Source organism: Oratosquilla oratoria, chromosome 4 (genome assembly GCF_046742065.1).
Source record: "Oratosquilla oratoria isolate Oo_2021 chromosome 4, ASM4674206v1, whole genome shotgun sequence".
NCBI classification, from domain to species: domain Eukaryota; kingdom Metazoa; phylum Arthropoda; class Malacostraca; order Stomatopoda; family Squillidae; genus Oratosquilla; species Oratosquilla oratoria.
In genome coordinates this window covers 65,190,468-65,200,467 of record NC_134780.1, presented here as the reverse complement: position 1 = coordinate 65,200,467, position 10,000 = coordinate 65,190,468, and positions in this window count along the sequence as shown.

Genomic DNA, 10,000 nt, shown 5'->3' with positions numbered 1-10,000 from the left:
ACACACACACACACACACACACACACACACACACACACACACACACACACACACACACACACACACACACACACACACACACCACACACACACACACACACACACAGCACACACACACACCAACACACACCACACACTCACGTAACGAGAGGCAAACAGTCAAATTTAAGTAACAACACACAGTTATATATATGTATAAACACCATATATATATATATATTATATATATATATATATATATTATATTATATATATATATAATATGTATGTATAGATATAGATATATATGTATATATATATAAATATATATATATCAATAAATATATATATATATAACATATATATATACATATATATTATATATTGTATATATATATATATATTATATATATATATTATATATGGATATATATATATATATATATATATTATATATTATATATATATATATATACATATATATATATATATATTTATATATATATCATGCAAACAATCACATCACCGTGATACAGAAATGCAAAATAACCACAGGAGAAGGGAAACTTGTAGACAGTAAGTACTTTCGTATATTACATCTTGAGACTAAATGACAGAGATACAGAGTTGGGTTTAAATGTAAGTATCAGGTGACAACCATAGGGGGGGGGGAAAGGGGGGAGACAATACAATGTGAGGAGGGGGTTGATGACCTTATCTCTATCGACCTGACCAACACATAAGGCTCAATTTGGCGGAAAGATCTCGGTGACCATTTAGGTTACCAATTTATCACATTTAAAATGACCATAGCTTAAGTTTATATTTTTATCAAACGTGCCTGATATTAAGCAGGATTCTATTATATTTCTTTCTTGTACTCTTTTTCCTTTGGCTAGACTTGTTGCCTTAGACCAATCAATATGATGGTTGTATGATGCCTTTTAAGGCATAATGATGTACCTTCTTAAAATATAATTACAAATAATTACAAATAACATTCATATTTAACTCTTTAAGGATGCGAGGAGGTCTTACAAGAGTTCAATATCAATGTTATTTTCAAAAAAAGTATCATCAAAAAACTCCTCATTAAAAGTTTCCCTTGCAGTAATGTAGGATGTGTCTACAACATTCCCTGTAAACACTGTAGCTCATGTTACATTGGCCAAACTGGTAAAGAACTACATATATGGCAGAATCAACATAGATATAGCATAAGGACGGGCCAAAAGTCTACTAGGGTTTTTGTCCAAATAAGAGAGACAATCCATAGCATTAACTGGAACAATGTTCAAATTTTGTTTGTTTGTAATTCTGTTAGAAAGAGCACCATTGAACCCAGTTTTATAAAAAGCAATGATGATAATAACATCAGTTTGAGTTTGGGTTTGTTCAAACTGGATAATTTCATCATTAATCTACTATAATTAAGTAGTAGCCTCTATCTGTCTGTCTGTTTGTTTGTTTGTTTGTTTAGATGATTGTTTGTTTTATCACAAATTCCTCTTGGATTTTGAAGATAGACCCCCATAACCATATATATTCTGATACCCTATCACTCCAGGTACTTGGATAACTATATTTCATAAAAAAATATATAGGGTTAAGGGTTAAAGTTAGGTGGTTTATGGTGATGGAACACGCCACTACTGTAGTCTCCCCTGAAGTCGCGTATTATTTTTGTGACATGAGAATTAATATGATTAAACAAACCATTGTATGTGTCCATAAATATTATTAATTTTTGTGAAATTAATATTGCCACAAACCATGATAGCTTTTGTAAGAAGAAAGTATGTAAATGTAAAATTATTGTGTAATTTTACCAAATGTTGAAATATTGGTTATTTTCATGTAATTTTATTATGGGTGGAAATTTATTATTCACAAATTCCTCCTAGGTTTTTGCAAATAGACACCTATAACCATATATATTCTGAAGATAAATAAACGAGATACATTTCTTCACCTTTTAGCTGTACACATTTATTGTCAATCCACACACACACACACACACACACACACACACACACACACACACACACACACACACACACACACACACACACACACACACACACACACACACACATGCATCGGTCGAAGTGACAACGAAGTTTAGAACTCCATGAAAACTTCAAGTTTCATCGATTTCAACAACGAGGGAGTACCTTTGTTGTATTAATAGAGAAGGTGAAGAAAAGGGTGAAAGAGAGGGATTAACTGAGGAAAATGGAAGGAAATAAGGAAGGAGACAAACGGGCCCCGAATGTTAGAAGGGGTATAAACAAAAGGGTGCAGAACAAACAGACGAGGAATGACAAGGAAGTAGAAGTGTCAAAAGCAGAAATATACATAATAGAAGATTAATGCAAGGAAAAGATAACTGCTTTTATGTATTTAAGAGGAAGGAGGTGGCAACCTCCCCCGACTAGTAAATCTAGAGGAGAGAAAAAAAAAGAGAGAGAGAGAGAGAGAGAGAGAGCAGCATGGGAGCTTAGGTTTAACCAATTAACACTAGTTACGCAAAGAGTTGATAAACTGGAAGAACAAAAAAAGGTGAATCAAAACCTAACTAAAGAAATAGAAGAATTAAAAAGACAGTTAAGAGAAGTAAAGGATGAGAATGAAGAATTAAAGAGGAATGATAAAGAGAATAAAGAGTCTATAGCAGAAGAGGTAAGTGGTTCGAAAAAAGTAAAAGTGAACAATAAAAATTAATTGAAAGATATAATGAAATAGCAGATGAAAGAACAAGCTAAGGATACAGTTATTAAAGTGATGAGGGAGAAGGAGAATATAGCAAGAGACTTAGCGAATAAAAAGAAATTTATCATTATATTAGTGATGGGAGAGAAGTATAATACAAATAGGAGTACTTGAATAAAGGAGGAAAAGGAAAAAGTAAATAAGATTTATGAAGTAGTTCAAGAAGATAAACCAGAAACAGGGAAACAAATAGAAGAAATATATAGACTAGGGAAATACAATACAGATAAGACCAAACCAATTAAGGTTAAATTAAGGTCCCAAACGACAGCAGAGAATATCTTAACAAAAACAGGGAAACTAACAGATAGTGATCAATATGAACAGGTATGAATAAAAAGAAAAATGAATAAAGATGTGAGAGAGGATGAGAAAATAAAACGACTAGAAGCTAAGGGGTAAAATGAGAAAAGAACAGAGTCAGACAAAGAGAAATTCTATTGGAGAGTAATGAATATGAAAGTGAGGAAATGGTTCATAACAGAGAAAAACGGAAGGGAAACAAGAAACAGGATGTAAGTAGCAGAAAATTAAAAGTGCCTTACACAAATATAGAAGGCTTAATAACAGGCTTGAAAGAACTGAATGATTACTTGAAGGGAAAAGAACCGGACATAATGGCAATTATAGAGACAAATTTGAAAGGTCCACTACCACCCAACAGTGTGGGGCATGGTGCATATAATTATTGGACTAGAAACAGAGAGATAAAACAAGGGGGTGGAGTTATGTTCATGACTAAGAAGGATGTAAATGTGAGGAATATCAAATATGGAAAGAATGGAGAAGAGATAATTATGATGGAAGTGGATGACAAGGATGGGAAGAGCAGGAAGTTTGTAGTAAATAATATGCCCCCTAAAACGGCTTAATTGGAAAAGAAAAAAAAACACAAAAATATGTTAGAGGACACAAGGATGACACAAAATAAGATGGTGAAAGATGGAGGAATAATAGTTATAATGGGTGACTTTAATTGTAAAGAAATCTGCTGGGAAGAGATGACAGTGAAGAGTGGAGACGACCTATGGGGAAAAGTACTACTTGATATGATTATAGAACATACAATGACGCAATTGATACAAGAGAATATTAGGTATAGAAATGAGGAAGACCCATCGCGATTAGACCTAATAATCACATCAGAACCCGAAATAGTGGACAAGATTGAATATAAGACACCAATAAGTAAAAGTGACCACATATTGGTTGAACTGGAACTAAATGAGGAAAAATACGTGAAAGAAAACGAACAATATAGAAAAGGAAGATTTATGTATTTTTTTTTTGTGGGGGGCAAAAAAAGAGAATTCTTTCAAAAAGCAGACTAGGAAAGAATACACAAAGAGGAAACAACAGTAGAAGAGAAATGGAATATTTTAACAAAAATTTATAAAGGTGTGGAAAAGTATGTTCCAAGACAAAAGCAAGAAAAAGAATATGAAAAGTGTTGGTACAGCAAAAGATGTAGGGAGTTATAAGACAAAAGAGATAAAGCTTGGATAAAATGGAAAAAAAAAGACAAAAGACCTGAAAATGGAAAATATAGTAATAGTTATAGAAATGAATATGTACAAGTGTGTAGAGAAGAAAAGAGAAAATACGAAAAAGATGTCATAGAAAAATATAAAGATCAACCAAAACTATTTTACAGATTTGTAAACAACAAACTGAAAAACAAACAAGAATTAGAAAAACTACGACAAGGAGGAGTTGAATGCACAGAGGAAATAGAAATGGCAGAAACTATGAACAAGCATTTTAAATCGGTGTTTACACGGGAGAACATACAACCTAGAGATATCGAATGAGAGGAGAAAGTCCCCCCCAATGAAAGAGATAGAAGTATCAAGGAATGAAATAATGAAACACTTGAGTAATCTCGATGTCAGAAAATCGCACGGACCAGATAAAATGGCAAACTGGATTTTGAGGGAACGCAGTAATGAAATAACAGACAAAATACATAGTCTAATAATCAGCTTATTGAAAGAAGGAGGAGTTAAATACACAGAGGAAATAGAAATAGTAGAAATTATGAACAAGCATTTTAAATCAGTATTTACAAGAGAGAACATATAACCAAGAGATATCAAGTGGAATGAGCAAGTCCGCCCCTATGAAAGAGATAGAAGTAACAAGGAATGAAATAATGAATCACTTGAGTAATATCGATGTCAGAAAATCTCATGGACCAGTATGAAAGGGCAAACTGGATTTTGAGAGAATTCTGGAATGAACTAACAGACAAAATACGTAGTCTAATAAACAGTTCATTGAAAGAAGGAAAAGTTCCAGAAGATTGGAAAAGATCAATTATAGTACCAATATATAAAGGGGGAACTACGAAGAACCTAGTAACTAGAGACCGGTCTCTCTTACAAATACGATAGCTAAAATTTGTGAAAGAAATGTCAAATTTTGGTGGGTAAGGCATTTGGAAAAATACAACGTACAAACTCCAATGCAATTTGGATTTAGACAAGGACGATCATGCGTCACAAAATTAATGTGTTTCTATTCAAGGCTAATATATGTAATAAAAGAAAGAGTTGGATTGGCTGATTGTACATTTCTAGACCTGAAAAAAGCTTTTGATAAGGTGGCACATAAGAAATTGCTCAAGAAATTAGAAACTGCAGGAGAAATATAGGGCAAACTGCTGAAGTGAATGGAAGACTTCTTGCGTGAAAGAAAAATTAGAGTGGTGATAAGAGACAAACACTCTAATTGGGATGAAGTGATAAGTGGAGTTCCACAAAGAACAGTTCTGGCCCCAATAATGTTTGCTATATATATTAATGGTATGGATAGAGGAATTGCAAGTTATGTAAGCTTCTTTGCGGATGATGCAAAACTGTTGAAAAAAGTGAACACTGAAGAAGATAGTGAGCTGCTACAGAGTCATCTCAAGAAAGTATGGGAATGTAGTAGAAAGTGGGAGATGGAATTCAATATTAAGAAGTGTAGTATAATAGAATTTGGAGGAAGCAAAATAATAATAGTGGGATCATATAAATTGGGAGAGGAGGAAATAAAAAAAAGTAGAAAATGAGAAGGACCTGGAGTCATTAATATGAATAATATATCCCCCGAGAAACATATAAACAACATTTTTGTAGAAACTTATAATTTAGTATGAACAATCAAAGTGGCATTTACATACCTGGACGAAGAAATGGTGAAGAAAATACTGGTCACTTTGATAAGACCAAGATTGGAGTATGCAGCGACAACGTGGTCACCAAGTACAAAAAAAAAATGTATAACAAAATTTGAAAGAATACAAAGAGCAAATACAAAATTGGCACCAACACTCTCAGAACTATCATATGAGGAGAGACTAGCAAAACTTGAGCTACAGGCATTAGAGCAAATAAGAGGGAGAGGAGACTTGATGACTATTTATAGAATAATGAAAGGCATAGAAACTATTGATAGAGAGAATCTAATAAATGGGATAGTAGAAATACAAGAGGACACGGCAAGAAAAGAAAAGAAAAGACAGTTAAGGAAGAGATCTAAAAAAGAACAGTTTTCCTCACAGGGTAATAGACGTTTGGAACAAGTTAGATGAGAATATGGTGTGTGCAAAAACGATACACGAATTTAAAAAAAAATCTAGATAAAACGAGATATAAAGACGGAATACCACGAGTATAGCTCCCCTCCCCGTAAAAGACAATTAGGTAAATATAACTAGGTATACACACACACACACACACGTCTGTCGAAGTGACAGCAAAGTTTGGAACTCCAGAAAAACTTCAAGTTTCATCGATCTCAACAACAAGGGAATACCTTTGTTGTATTAGTGGGGGAAGGGAAAAGCTCGTGGTGCAGTAGGAAGTTGAAGAAAAAGAAGAAAGGGAGGGATTACAGAGAAAAATGGAAGGAAATGAGGAAGGGGACGAATGGGCCCCGGACGTTAGAAAGGGTGTCAACAAAAGGTGTGCAGAACACACAGACGAGGTAGAACAGGGGAGCAGATGTGTCAAAACCAGAAATATAGATAATAGTAGATCAATGGAAAGAAAAGATAGCTGCTTTTATAGTTTTAATGAGGGAGGAGGTGACAACCTCCCCCGACTAGTAAATCTAGAGGAGAATATAAAAAGAGTTGATAAACTGGAAGAATAAAAGAAGGAGAATCAAAACCTAACTAAAGAAATAGAAGAATTAAAAAGATAGTTATGAGAAGTAAAGGATGAGAATGAGGAATTAAAGAGGAATGATAAAGAGAATAAAGGTTCATAGCAAAAGAGGTAAATGGTAAAAAAAAAAAAAAAAGTACATGAGAACAATAAAATTGAATTTAGAGATATAGTGAAACAACAGATGAAAGAACAAACTAAGGACACAGTTATTAAAGTGATGAGGGAGAAGGAGAATATAGGAAGAGACTTAGTGGATAAAAAGAAATCTATAGTTATATTAGGGATGGAAGAGAATCATAATCCGAATACAAGAAATATATAGACTAGGGAAATGCAATACAGATAGGACCAGACCAATTAAGGTTAAATTCAGGTCACAAACGACAGCAGTGAATATCTTGGCAAAAACAGGGAAACTAGCAAACAGTCATCAGTATAAACAGGTATGGATAAAAAGAGACATGAATAAAGAGGAAAGAGAGGATGAGAAAACAAAAATACTGGAAGATAAGGAAAAAACGAGAAATGAATAGAATCAGACAAAGAGAAATTTTATTGGAGAGTAGTGGATATGAAAGTCAGGAAATGGTTCATAGCAGAAAAAAAAAACGGAAGGGAAACAGAAAACCTGATGGAAGTAGCAGAAAAATAAAAGTGTCTTACACAAACATAGATGGCCTAATAACAGGCTAGAATGAACTGAATGATTACCTAAAGGGAAAAGAACCGGACATAGTGGCAATTGTGGAGACAAAATTGAAAGGTCCACTACCACCCAACAGTGTAGAACATGGTGCATATAACTACTGGGTTAGAAACAGAGAGTTAAAATAAAGGGGTGGAGTTATGTTCCTGATTAAGAAGGATATAAATGTGAGGAATGTTATTAATGGAAAGAATAGAGTAGAGACGATTATGACGTAAGTGGAGGACAGGGAAGAGCAGGAAGTTTGCCGTAAATTATGTGTCTCCTAAAACAGCTTCATAGGAAGAGAGAGAACACAAAAATATGTTAGAAGACACAAGAATAACACTAAATAAGATAATGAAAGATGTACAAGGAATAGTTATAATGAGTGACCTTAATTGTAAAGAAATCTGCTGGGAAGAGATGACAGTCAAGGGTGGAGACGACCTATGGGGATATGTACTACTTAATATGATTATAAAACATACAATGACACAATAGATACAAAAGAATACTAGGTATAGAAATGAGGAAGAACCATCGAGACTGGACCTAACAATCACATCAGAACCTGAAATAGTGGACAAAATTAAGTATAAGGCATAAAAAAGTTAAAGTGACCACATATTGGTTGAACTGGAGCTAAATGAGGAAAAATACATTAAAAAATATACAGAATGAGAAGATTGATATATGGAAAAACAAATTTTGACAAAATAAGAGAATTCTTTCAAAAAAGCAGACTGGGAAAGGATACACAAGGAGGAAACAACAGTAGAAGAGAAATTGAATATTTTGAAATATATATATTTTATATATATATGTATATATATATATATATATATATATATATATATATATATATATACATATATATATACATATATATGTACAGGTTGACATTCAAAAATCCGGCAACGTCGGGACCTGAGGAATGCCGGATTTTTTAAGTTTATAATTTTGTATGGTGTACCCCGTACATATTTAAAGAAAATTACCACTTGTACAGTCCTTTAATGAAAAAAATAAACACTAAGTGAAAATAAAATAAAATTTTATTATTCACGAACTAAATAAAATACAGTAAAGATAGTTATACAGAATTTTAATTCAATTTTAATAAAACATATAAAACTGATCCTCCGAAGAATTTCAATTAAACTAAATAAAATACTCCGTACTGTACTTCTTAGGAAAGAAGCTAAATAGCAGATGGGCTTTTTACACATAATGTCGTAAGTTTCACAAATGGTTCGCACAGACACATTGTTATAATTCTTTTTTTTTCCACTTTCTCTGCGATCGATAATGCATGATGTTTGCGTTTTAGGCCACCTTTCTTCTTTGTTGATTCCATATTGGGGCTATACAACAACAAATAAATGCTATAATGAGGAGAATGATGAGAAAAATGAGCAGGATTACTTGTTAGGTGGAAGCATGAACCAACAGCTGATTCTGGCGTAAGAGGCAACTCCAGAAAACAGTGGCGCACCAACGCGGGAAATATGAAAATGCGCTCCCGAAATCTGTCCCGGATTTCTGAAGGTTCCGGATTTATGGTTGCCGGATTTTTGAATGTCAACCTGTATATATATATATATATATATATATATATATATATATATATATATATATATGTGTGTGTGTATATATAAAGAAGGAGTGTTAAAGCATGTTCCCAGACAAAAACAAGAAAAAGGATATCTAAAGTGTTGGTACAATAAAGGATGTAGGGAGTTAAAAGACAAAAGGGATAAAGCTTGGATAAAATGGAAAAAAGACAAAAGACCTGAATAATGAAAAATGTATACTGGTTATAGAAATGAATATGTACAAGTGTGCAGAGAAGAAAAGAGAAAATACGAAAAAGATGTCATAGAAAAATGTAAAGATCAACCAAAAGTGTTTTACAGATTAGTAAACAGCAAACTGAAAAAACAAACAAGAATTAGAGAAACTACGACAAGGAGGAGTTGAATACACAGAGGAAATAGAAATGGCATAAACTATGAACAAGCATTTTAAATCGGTGTTTGCGAGGGAGAACATACAACCTAGAGATGCCGAGTGGGAGAAAGATGTTCCCTCTATGAAAGAGATATAAGTAACAAGGAATGAAATAATGAATCACTTGAGTAATCTCAATGTCAGAAAATCGCACAGACCAGATGAAATGGCAAACTGGATTTTGAGAGAATGCAGGAACGAACTAACACACAAAATACTTAGTCTAATAAGTAGTTCCATGAAAGAAGGAAAAGTTCCAGAAGATTGGAAAAGAGTAAATATAGTACCAATATATAAAGGGGGAAACAAGGAAGACCCTACTAACCATAGAACGGTCTCTCTTACAAATACGATAGCTAAAATTTGTGAAAGAAATATCAAAATTAGATAGGTA